The sequence below is a fragment of the Rhinoderma darwinii genome, chromosome 8 (assembly GCF_050947455.1).
Source record: "Rhinoderma darwinii isolate aRhiDar2 chromosome 8, aRhiDar2.hap1, whole genome shotgun sequence".
NCBI classification, from domain to species: Eukaryota; Metazoa; Chordata; class Amphibia; order Anura; family Rhinodermatidae; genus Rhinoderma; species Rhinoderma darwinii.
Window position 1 is genome coordinate 98,105,507 of NC_134694.1, and position 11,161 is coordinate 98,116,667.

At 41.0% G+C, this 11,161-nt stretch overlaps 1 long non-coding RNA gene across 1 annotated transcript; it reads left to right on the forward strand.

The window, feature by feature from the left end:
• Positions 1-212: 212 nt before the first annotated feature.
• Positions 213-1,602, forward strand: LOC142658972 (uncharacterized). The gene is made up of 2 exons (XR_012850231.1): positions 213-281; positions 1,453-1,602. It is a non-coding gene; the product is annotated as an uncharacterized LOC142658972 (long non-coding RNA).
• Positions 1,603-11,161: the final 9,559 nt, after the last annotated feature.

Here is an 11,161-nt window from a genome sequence, read left to right on the forward strand (position 1 = left end):
ATACTGCTGATTTTGTTGGGGTCATTTATTTTTTTCTCCCTTTAATCCTGCAGTTGGCTCGTTTTAGGCTAAATCCTGGAAAATATGTAATCCTAACTCCTCTCATGCTGTTCCATCCCTTATCCCGCACTGCCTATTTCTACTTGTGCTTTGAAGTGGTCAGCATTGGGCTGGCTCACCAGAAAATGTGAAAGCTGAAGGAAATAGTGAAGGTCTAGATAATGCGGTGGGATTAGACAGTTGGTGCCACCTCTAGAATTATGTATTATCACAGCACAATAGTGAGTACCTGTCTTTTCTTCCTCCTTGAAAGCTTGATTTCAATGGTGATGGATCCAGTGCCAATGGTTTTCGTTTGTCTCAGTTGTGCAAGGGTTCCGTCGTTTTGATGGAATCAATACGGTAGTCAACTAACGGTACTGAGACCAATGGAATCCATTGGCACCAGACCCTTCACCATTAAAATCAATGATGATGCAAATGGAAACATATGGTGTCTGTTTGTTTCAGTCAGGGTCCCGTTTTGACGGAAAGCTCCGACGGGAAGGTCAGAACAGGACCCTGAAGCAGATGTGAATGAAGCTTTAGCCATTTTTTGATACTATCTTGGCACTGTTTGCACTTTATCTTGATGCTGTATGTCATGCTTTATCTGGCTTTGCATGACATTGTTGCAGCACTATATGGAACTTTTATGTTAGGGCATATAACAGCATTATTTGAGCTTTGAATTGTTTTTAGAATTGTTTCCAGAAAAAAAGAGACATCATGATTTGTTTGGCTAGGTTTTCACACTGGCGGGCAAGCACCCGCTAGTGATTTTCTTTCACTAAGAATAAAATATGGGCAAACTGAATAAGTCATAATTGATTTTTTGATGCTTTATGATTTCTAGTCTATTAGTCAGGGAAATAAAATTATGGATGACCACTGTAGATCAGCAGCTGTAAATTTTGAGTCTCCTGCCATACTGGTCCTTATATTGTAGCTTCTCTGATCCTTCTGAGTCTCACATGGTAGAGGGGGAATGAGATAACTGCATGTTGTTTTTTTAATTAACATACATTATTAACAATTTGTTTAACTAACTAATATGATATTATACAGTACACATATATATATATGTCTATTAAGTTAAACATTTGTACTTTACGTTAGATTATGTCCTTATTTTACTGTATGCTCCCCAATTGATGTGTATATGACTAACGCATTCTTAGCGTCTCTATTTAAATGTTCTGTATATTGCTTTCCTCTTCCCAATGATTTGTAGTCTGCAGACGATAACATTGCTAACACATGAATACTAACTTAACATTTTAATTGGTCCCTTAATGGATTGTTGTTTTTTTTTCTAATTCTTGTTTAAATGTTGGTCCAAATTTCACACCTCCCTATGATGTTAATGTTGTCACTCTCATGTCAGCTTGTTGATCTTCAACTATTTCCCAGGGAAAACGAAAGCTATAATTAAGCGGCCACCCAGCGCCACCGAACAGATAAGAGCGCGACATAAGCCGTCCACCTATACATGAATTAATTGCTTTGAATTTGTAACCTGGATGCTATTTTTACCTTAGCCGTTAAAAGGAATTAGTCAGATTGCTACTTGTACTGTTATTCTTATCATTATATCTACTTAATTACCAATTGCAGGTGTGTGTTATATTAGATCTGAACGGAAGCTTATTTTGGCGTCAGTTTTATTATGGGTAAACACAGGATTTTAGAAAATATGAATAATTGGCTTTAATATTGTTTGCTACAGCATGCATAATGCATCCACATTAAATATGAATGTTCCCTTGAGAAATACCTATCATTTTATAGAGAATGAGACATTGTTAGACAAAAAAATGAGTCCATAATGAGAACAAATTTAATATTACAGAGAGGATGCACACGTATTCAGACGACAACAGAGCATCATTGTATTGGTCTATTAATCTTCTAGCATATTGTATTCTATTTACTTTGATATGAAGATTCATTCAGCGTACAACTCTGGTGTGTTACTAGCTAGATGAAATATCAGTAAGGCTGGGTTCACACGTGGCGGAATTTCACTTGAATTCCGCTGCGGACACTCCGCAGCGTTAATCCGCAGCGGAGCCGTTTCTGCATTGACTTCCACTTCTATTTAGAAGTGTTCGTTTAGACGATGCGTAAAATTCCGCTGCGGAGCATAGGCTGCGGAGCGGAATTTGGTGTCCGCAGCATGCTCTGTCTGTTGCGGACCAGTGGCGGACTGGTTGCGGACTCATGGCGGAATTTCTCCATTGACTTCAATGGAGATTCTAAGTTCCGCAATGAAGTCTGCAGCTGTCATGCACATGTTATGTGTGCTGCGGATGCGTCTTGCTTTTTTGCCATGACATTTCTTCATTCTGGCTGGACCTATGTATTTCTAGGTCTACAGCCAGACTGAGGAAGTCAATGGGGCTCCCGGAATTACGGGAGCGTTGCTAGGTGACGTCAGTAAATAGTCACTGTCCAGGGTGCTGAAAGAGTTAAGCGATCGGCAGTAACTTTTTCTGCCCGCTGGACAGTGACTACCGATCCCAATATACAGCTACCTGTAAAAAAAATAGAAGTTCATACTTACCGAGAACTCCCTGCTTCTGTCTCCAGTCCGGCTTCCCAGGATGACGTTTCTGTCTAAGTGATGGCTGCAGCCAATCACAGGCTGCAGCGGTCACTTGGACTGCCGCGTCATCCAGGGAGGTCGGGCTGGATGCCGAAAGAGGGACGCGTCACCAAGACAACGGCCGGTAAGTATGAAATTCGTTTATTTTCACTAGGGAAAGTGCTGTCCCTTCTCTCTATCCTGCACTGAATAGAGAGAAGGGAAGCACTTTTCCCGCAGTCCGCAGCAGCTAGTCCGCATCAATTTACTGCACATTTTGGGCAGATCCGCCGCAGAATCTGCAACGCAGATTCTGTGCGGAATTGATGCGGACAGCTGCGGAGGAAATCCGCCACGTCTGGCCATGCCCTAAAGAAGAAGCATGCTCAGGAGTAGGAGATGAAGAGCACCTCAATTATGAGCTTATATGGGGTTGAACCAGTGCGACAGTCAATGGTTTGAGGGTTATTCATTATATAGTCAGACCATCCAGTTGGAGCTGGCATTTTTTATCAATAACCACAAATACCAAATCTACATAGGGAGGTCATCTCAACGCAACTTCCTGATCAGGTGGTCATCAGACTCTGCTCTCTCTCTCTCTGAACGTCCACCCAGGGGTCATTTCTTATACAGCTGCACCTTTCACCTCTAAGGGTATGAACACACAGCAAAAACACTGCGGATTTTCCACAACGGATTAATTGCGGAAAATCCACAGCATAGTACAGTAGCAGCAGTGTGGGTGAGGTTTCAACAATTCTCGTCCCCACACTGCGGAAAAGTGCAGCCGAAAAAAACGCATAGAAATTGACCAGCAGGAATCGCATCTCATCTGTTGCGGGTTTTGCCATTGAATTCAATGGGGTGCTTAAAACCACAACAAAGTGGTGTGCGTTACGACATTTGCGGCGGAATCACAGCGATTCCGCCGTAAAAATCGCAAGTAAGAAAAAAAAGTAAAGTTACACTTACCCAGAGTTCCCTGCTTCTTCTCCAGTCCGGCCTCCTGGGATGACATATTTTTTTCTTTTAAAGGATTTTACTGTACTTAAAAAATAATGAAAAGCAGAAAAATTCATTTCACAGCGAAAAAAATTATATTTCTAAAGTAATCATTTTCAGAAGAAAGTAACTGTAAGTAAAAAGTAAAAAACTACATTATTGATTGAAAAAAAACAACAAAGTACATTACAAATCAAGACAGAACTGCTGAACTTATTTTACATGCAAAATAGAATAAAACTTTATTTACAACATACAGTTAGGTCCAGAATTATTTGGACAGTGATACAAGTTTTGGCATTTTTGCTATTTACCAAAACATATTGAATATACAGTTATATAATCAATATGGGCTTAAAGTGCAGACTCTCAGCTTTAATTTGAGGGTATTCCCATCCTAATTTGAGCAAGGGTTTAGGAATTACAACTCTTTAATATGTAGCTGCCTCTTTTTCAAGGGACCAAAGGTAATTGGACAATTATCTCACAAGGTATTTAATGGGCTGCATGGGCTATTCCCTCGTTAATCCATCATCAATTAAACAGGTAAAAGGTCTGGAGTTGATTCCAGGTGTGGCATTTACATTTGGAAGCTGTTGCTGTGAACCTACAACATGAGGTCAAAGGAGCTCTCAATGCAAGTGAAACAGACCATCGTTAGGCTGAAAAAAATGAAGAAATCCATCAGAGAGATAGCACAAATGTTAGGAGTGGCCAAACCCACTTTGGTACATTCTTGAAAAAAAAAAAAAAAGAGCGCACTGGTGATCTCGTGAACTCCAAAGTGCCTGGACGTCTACAGTGGTGGATGATCGCAGAATCCTTTCCATGGTGAAGAAAAACCCCTCCACAACGTCTACCCAAGTGAAGAACACTCTCCTGGAAGTAAGTGAATCCGTATATACCATAAAGAGAAAACTTCATGGAGGTCAAACCATTAACCCCTTGACGCATTATTACGTACATGAACGTGATAAGTGTAACAGGGAAGTATGGAGGGCGCTCATGGGCTGAGCGCCCTCCATACCCTGCGGCTGTCAGCTGTGTTTTACAGCTGACAGCCCAGACTAACGGCCGGGAACAGCGATCGCGCTGTTCCTGGCTGTTTAACCCCTCAAATGCTGTGATCAATCGCAAGCGCAGCATCTGAGGCGTTATAAAGAGGGGGCGGCCCCTCCGACTGCTCGTCGGTGCCCCACACCACGATCGTGGGGCGCCAGTGATAGTCATGGCAGCCTGGGGGCCTAATGAAGGCTCCCAGGGCTGCCTTTGGTCTGCCTCTGTTATGCCGTGTCTCTGGCATGGCTTAACAGAAGCCTGTGAAAATAACTGTATACTGCAATACATTAGTATTGCAGTATATGGTACCAGCGATTTAACAATCGCAGTTTAAGTCCCCTAGGGAGACTAGTAAATGGTGTAAAAAAAAGTTTAATAAAGTTATTAGTAGTGAAAAAAACTAAATATTAAAAGTTTAAAAAAAAAACCTTTTCCAATTTTTCCACTAAAGGGATGTAAAAAATAAAGAAATAAACAAAATTGGTATCGCTGCATCTGTAAAAGTCTGAACTATTACAATATACTATTATTTAACGCGCACGGTGAACGCAGTAAAAACCAAAAAATGTAAACGCTTTTTTTGGTCACTTTAGCTCGCAAAAAAAATGAAATAAAAAGTGATCAAAAAATAGTATGTACCAAAAATGGTACCAATAAAAACTACAGCTCGTCCTGCAAAAAATAAACCCACACACTGCTCCATCCACGGAAAAATAAAAACGTTTTGGCTCTCCGAATGGTGAAACAAAACAATTTTTTTTTAACAAAAAGGTTTTTTCTTTTTAAAAGTTGTAATATATAAATAAAACTTATATAAATTTGGTATCGCCGTAATCGTATTGACCCACAGAATAAAGTTCAGTTGTCGTTTTTACCGCACGGTGAAAGACGTAAAAACAAATAACATAAAAACAATGTAGGATTCTCAGTTTTTTTCAATTTCAGCCCAAAATTATTTTTTTTTCAGTTTCCCAGTACATTATATGGTACTTTAAATGATGCCATTAGAAACTACAACTCCTCCCACAAATAATAAGCCCTCACACCACTCTATTGATGGAAAAATAAAAAAATTATGGCTCTTGGAACCCGGGGAGTGAAAAACTAAAATGAAAAAATGAAAAATGGCTCGGTTCTTAAAGGTTATGCTTGATAAAGACCCGTTCATAGGTTGAAACGTTGCAAGTGTTTTTATGCTTGGTGAATAAATCAAATACACTTCTTTGGATTATCTTGAGTGCTGCAGTTCCTTTCTTCGATTGCATATTGATCGTCCCTTGAGGGGTTAATCAGTCTCAAAAATAGAAAGGCCAGATTAGACTTTGCCAAACAACATGTAAAGAAGCCGCCCAGTTCTGGAACAGCATGAAACTAAGATCAACCTGTACCAGGATGATGGGAGGAAGAAAGTATGGAGAAGGCTTGGAACGGCTCATGATCCAAAGCACAGCACATCCTCTGTAAAACATGGTGGAGGCAGTGTGATGGCATAGTGGGGGCAGTGTGATGGCATGGTGGGGGCAGTGTGATGGCATGGGCATGCATGACTGCCTGAGGCACTGGGTGACTAGTGTTTATTGATAATGTGACTGAAGACAGAAGTAGCCGGATAAATTCTAAAATGTTCAGGGATTTACTTTCTGCTCAGATTCAACCAAATGCAGCAAGGTTGATTGGACGTCGCTTCACAGGACAGATGGACAATGACACAAAACATACTGCTAAAGCAACCCAGGAGATTATTAAGGCAAAGAAGTGGAATATTCTGCAATGGCCAAGACAATCACCAGATCTCAACCCGATCGAGCTCCATTTCACCTGCTCAAGATAAAACTTAAGTCAGAAAGACCCACCAACAAGCAACAACTGAAGACAGCGTCAGTAAAGGCCTGGCAAAGCATCACAAAGGAGGAAACGGAGCGTTTGGTGATGTCCATGGGTTCCAGACTTCAGGCCGTCATTGCTTGCAAAGGATTCTCTACAAAGTATTAAAAAAAACATATTATTTATGGTAATGTTCATTTGTCCAATTACTTTTCAGCCCCTGAAATGAGGAGGTTGTGTAGAAAAATGGTTGCAATTCCTAAACGTTTCACAGGATATTTTTGTTCAACCCCTTGAAATAAACCTGAAAGTCCACACTTCAATTGCATCTCAGTTGTTTCATTTCAAATCCAATATGGTGGCATGCAGAGCCCAAATCATGAAGATTGTGTCACTGTCCAAATAATTCTGGACCTAACTGTATTACTTTTCTTAGCTGCGCTCATCTCATTTTGTCATGGTGTCTCTGAGCTAGAGGTGGGATAGACATGCCCAACATACAGCTGTTTTTTTGTTTTTTTGCCTCTGCTATAGTCATTCTCCTGAATAGATAGACAATGTGGACGGTGTTATGAAGGTTTTGTTCCCCTAGAGCCATCTGAGCATCTCTTCTGCTGGATCTCCTAATACAAAAGCATTAGGGCTTCTGAAATCACTCCAGACTTCATAAGAGTTTACAGAGACAAGAGGTCAGATAATGTCTGATAGGGAATATTTATGTTAGGATTACAGCGTCCTCATTTTTTTTTTTGCATAATACATATTGAAAAATGTTTTACAATACAAAAGGAAAAGACAAAAGGACAACAAAGTCCACAGCATTCAAAGCAGTAGAGGTTTGTAAAACATTACAAAGTGAAACATTGGGAACATTTCCATATTGAATCAACAACACAGAGACCCTTGTAAGATAAGAAATGGGGTCTGAACCATGGTTAGTTAGCTAAGACCTACAAGCAGGCAGCAAGGGCAATCATATTGTTCACATTGTAATACTAGTGTATAAGAACCTTCAAAAAAAGGAGAGATGTAAAAGTAAAAAAGAAGAACAGAGAAAGAGAAAAATAGGAGAAAGGAAGAGGGACCTGTCCTAAGGTGTTACTATGAAGCAGCGCAATCCCGACATGTGAATGATACTAACAGAGCCATTCTTCAATGTCAGCACTAGCACGGATATAAATCCAAACCGACCAAGTTTTCCTAAACTTATCATAAGTATCACAATCTTGCGCCACTCTATGTTCCATCATGACTAAATTGTTCATCTCAGATACCCATCATTTTATTTATTTATTGTACACACTAAAACAATTAGGGTATGTTCACACACAGTGCAAACAACGGATAAATCCGCATGTCAATTTATGCTGCAAATTCGCTGTGCATTTGTTGCAGAATTTACCCGTTGAGTTCTATGGGGAATTCAAATTCCGCAAGTAATGCCGTGACTGTCAGGCCCCAGAGCAACCGGAAGAGCAGGGACGCATTGCTAGGACTATGTTCTGTGTCGTATACACTACAGACTTTTCTGCAGCGAAAACACCCTGTTTGAACATACCCTTAGTGTTTGGTTTTTTACCTACGATAGTAATAAATAAATATTTTAACCTTTCCCCTTTTCTCCTCTTTTCCCTCTCGGCACATATTCTGGAAGAAAATACATAAACATACAGAGTGCATAAGGGTCTGTTATATGGACTTATTAAGATTCATTAAATGACCCAAGTTTTCTAAACTTTAATCACATGTCATCACACAAACTATGACGTCAAATCTGTTGCCGTGACATCAATGGCGTAATGATGCCGCCACTTAATTGATACTGACTGATGTAGCCTAAAATTAGGTGATGATGTCAAAGATCTGGTGTTATGATGTCACATCCCATATGACATCATTCTCTAAAAAGAAAGCTGTCAGTGAACAACGCTAAAACCTTGCATTGCTTAGTAGCATGTGCCATATTCAGTGCATGCTTCGCTCAGTGGTTAGAAGTATTAGGTTTGTACCATATTTCAGCCTCTGAAAAAACCCACACATTTTTTTAATTACTGATAGAAAATAGTGTTGCATAACTTTTTATTATACATTGATTAAGATTTATTTACATAAAACTTGAATTTCCCTTTAATTTAGCAATGACAGAAATGTGTATAGCAACATGTGCTATGTTCTCAGTTGCTGTAGCTGTTTTTTTTCCATGCACATATGAACCAGTCAGCTGTCAGCTTGCTCTTTAATAATAGTTATGGGTTCCTGGTAGATAATTGTTAAGTATCTGAAAATTATTGTTATTTTGAAAAATAATAAGCCTCTGCAACTCAAAAAAAAAATCAATAGAAACGAGTGGTTTGGTTGATATAATAGCTGGAATATTTGCTGTAATTACTCTTAATAGGATAATTAGAACTGTGTTTTTGCAAAACCTATGTGAAGTTCAAAAATCCAAACCTTGTACAATTTAAATTGCACTTGTATTGCATTGTTATATTAAAGAGACACAAAAAATAATGATAATAACACTTGCATGGTATCCTCAATTTTCTTGACACCGTTCTATTCCATATTTAACTGCTAGGATGTAAATGCAAAAGAATGAATCTCGTAAATATGTCTCCGGAAGAGGCGTCAATTTTCTCCTCCACTATGTTCGTCTCCCCTCCAGTACTAGTGCATGTGAAGCAAGAAAAGGGCAGAGCTGTTTCTCGAATGAAAAACAGGCAAACTAAGCTCCCACTCAACCAAAGAAAAAGTTGACCCTAATATAATGCTGTTGATTGAAACAGAAGGATAAAGGTTGTATAGTAGTCTGTCTATTGGTATCAATCTACAGGCTGTTGTAGAATAGACTGTGACTGTTGGTGCAGAGGAGAAATATGAGAATGTGCCTCTCGCTCTTTAGGAGCCTGCATGTGTGTGCATTACATAAAAACCCATCGATTTCAATGGGCACTGTGTTATGCTCATTTTCACCTGTGGTGGCGCTGCTGTCCTGTGGGTGGAGAATTGAAAACTTGTTGCCGAGTTCCCCCTACAGTTTACAGCAGCACGCGACCCTGTGATCATCTTTAAGTCAGCGGACACTTCTAAGAAGAAGGGATTTCCCAAAGTGGCCGACCCCTTTAAGGAAAATTATTTAAGGAAATGTTGAATATATTACATAGGCCTCATGCACATGACTGCATTGATTTTGTGGTCCGCATAACCACAGGTCCGTTGCGGCCCATCAGACCGAAAAAAGCCTTTGTTGTGCATCCGTGTGTCATCAGGAATCACAAAACCACAACAATTCATCAGTATTGGTAAATCCTTTTAACGCTACAACACGAGAGGGCTCACACATAGTTACTCGCAGGTTGAGAAGGTGATCATGTGACTGGTCTGCCGCAAACACCCCCCCTTTCTTTGTGAACTCTGTCTTCATAGCATATACACTCTCCATCTGCTTTGTGCTGTGCTAGAATGTTTCTTCTATACTGAGTGCGCACACTTATTTCTGCCCCCTCTTACCTCTTTAGGCTGTAATGTCTCCTCATTCCTTCCTCCCTGCTGCTACTGCTGAGATGGTTCTTTTCAGTAACTACAGCCTGCTTTGTGACACCTGATAGAGAATTCCGCAGCAATCTGTAGCGTCCATGGCCGCGGGCCGTCGGGTTTACTCACCTCCCGACGCCCGCAGCCATGGATCCGTGAGCAATGGTCCCCATCTCCTTCCTAGGAGACGCCAGCGCTCACTTCCGCTCCGTTCTGCTGTGTCCCGTAGGGTGCGCGCACACACTCGTGCCCGGCCTTAAAAAGCCAGCGCGCGCACAAAGGAAATCGTCATCATCATTCACTGACATGATTTCCTGGTCTATAAGAAGGCCCCAGGCCTTCTGATCCTTGCCTGAGCGTTGTTAGTTTTCCCAGTCTGTCTTGCAAATGGTCCCTTAGTGTTTCCCGTTCCAGTTGTCCCGTCCCGTGCCTTGTTCCTGTTTCCTGTGTTGTGCCTTTAGTATTGAGACTGCCACGTCCTGTGTCATCTGCCACGTCCGGAGGAATCCACCACGTCTGGCGCAACCTGCGGCACCTGTGTCATCCGCCACGTTTGGCGTTACCTGCTGCACCCATCTCCATCAGTGCCAGAGCTGCGGCCACTGTCCGGACTATCCAGGTACCCTTGTGTGGGTCATTGTATTGCTCGGGTTTCCTGTTGTTTGGCCAGCTGCCTCCCCGCTACGGCGGTACGGCCTAGTGGGTCCACTAACCCGCTTCGTGACACAATCGCACAATCGCTACAGAGAACAGTCCGTGAGCTGGAAAGCCGAAGGGAAGCTTTTAGAGATTGAACCTGACTACAAAGGAGACTGTTTGTAGTCAGAGTCTAGTATTTAACCACGAAATTTCCTACACCAGTAGCAAACACATTCATGAGTGACACAGAAGGCAAAAATGATCATTGAGATATATTACAGTGGAAGTGTGATAGATTTTTATATTTTATTGATATTGCCCCCAGCTTGTCTGAAGATAAACTTGCACTGTAATGTCTAAATATGGAGACATTTATTGTCATTTCAGGGGGCTGGTGCATCTTATAAATGCCTTTATGTGAATAGAACTCTCCTATAACTAATTCCCTATAATCCATTCTGTACAGTCACTGTG